The sequence below is a fragment of the Austrofundulus limnaeus genome, unplaced genomic scaffold, assembly GCF_001266775.1.
Source record: "Austrofundulus limnaeus strain Quisiro unplaced genomic scaffold, Austrofundulus_limnaeus-1.0 Scaffold315, whole genome shotgun sequence".
NCBI lineage: Eukaryota > Metazoa > Chordata > Actinopteri > Cyprinodontiformes > Rivulidae > Austrofundulus > Austrofundulus limnaeus.
The window spans coordinates 579,838-580,886 of record NW_013952717.1 but is presented as its reverse complement, the minus strand read 5'-3'; the positions used below and the strand labels follow the sequence as shown (position 1 = coordinate 580,886).

At 40.0% G+C, this 1,049-nt stretch overlaps 1 protein-coding gene across 1 annotated transcript in view; it reads left to right on the top strand.

The window, feature by feature from the left end:
* kcnq3 (potassium voltage-gated channel, KQT-like subfamily, member 3) overlaps positions 1-1,049 on the top strand; it is a gene marked incomplete in the record, with an annotated part of 58,210 nt that overhangs the window by 50,401 nt on the left and 6,760 nt on the right.

Genomic DNA, 1,049 nt, shown 5'->3' with positions numbered 1-1,049 from the left:
TATATATATATAATGTGTGTGTGTTAGCTCCCATAACTAATGAGGATATCCGTGTTAGTTAGCATACAAGCTAATATTATTAGCATTAGCTCTTAACCTGTTAATTAGCTCAGGATGATGCCATATATAGACTAGTTTGTGTGTGTGTGTGTGTGCGTGCGTGCGTGTGTGTGTGAAATTAGAGCTTTTATCTGAGTTTTTTCATTTCTGATCTCGGGACTTTTCAGTAAACGATGTTACGTCTGAGAGGTGATTTTTGTTGAATAAAAGTGATTTTATCTGTATCTGTGGGACGTTGTTATAGATAATAACACTTTATAAAGAGTATTTTTATTTTAATGATCCACATGAACAACATGGCTGTAAAAGGTAAAATAAATTCCGGGTCTCGGCTGGTTTCAGTGGACAGTAAACAGAAATGTGTGGGAGGTAATCATTTCTGCTGTCGCCTCGTTAACAGAGAAGAGATAATTGCGTCTCATTTTCTGCTCGTTACTCAGAAAGAGGTTCTGTCCTCCGTTAAAGCGTCTCTTTCTGCCGCCTCTCAGCACCGTAATCTGCCGTCCCCATTCTGCCCCGAGGTCCGATTCAGGCCCGGATTGTGTTTCTGCTGTGGGAGCAGAGTCTCTGAGAACACTGCTGCTGTCGGCTCCAGTTACCAGACCAAGACAAACAGGAGTCTTCTTTTACACAGAGACATGTCCAGCGTTGGACAATGAGGACGACTCGTCTCCCTCAGCTCCTTCATGTGTCTTTTTATCTGATATGTTGAGACAGTGATAACTTCTGAGACTGTAAATCCAAACAGAGATGAATGTAGAGCAYTTAAAAACATTTAAAGTTGTCAGAAGGTTATATCATCACTTAAATTTGGTTAAATGTCCCTGAGTGTCCCCTGGAGGTTGACACTGGGTCTTTGAAGGCTTATTTCAGGGATCTCAGAGTAGATGTAACATTAGACATTATTAGTTAACATACAGTGTATTAACGGAATGTATAAACAGTATATGTGTGTGTGTGTGTGTGTGTGTGTGTGTATATATATATAT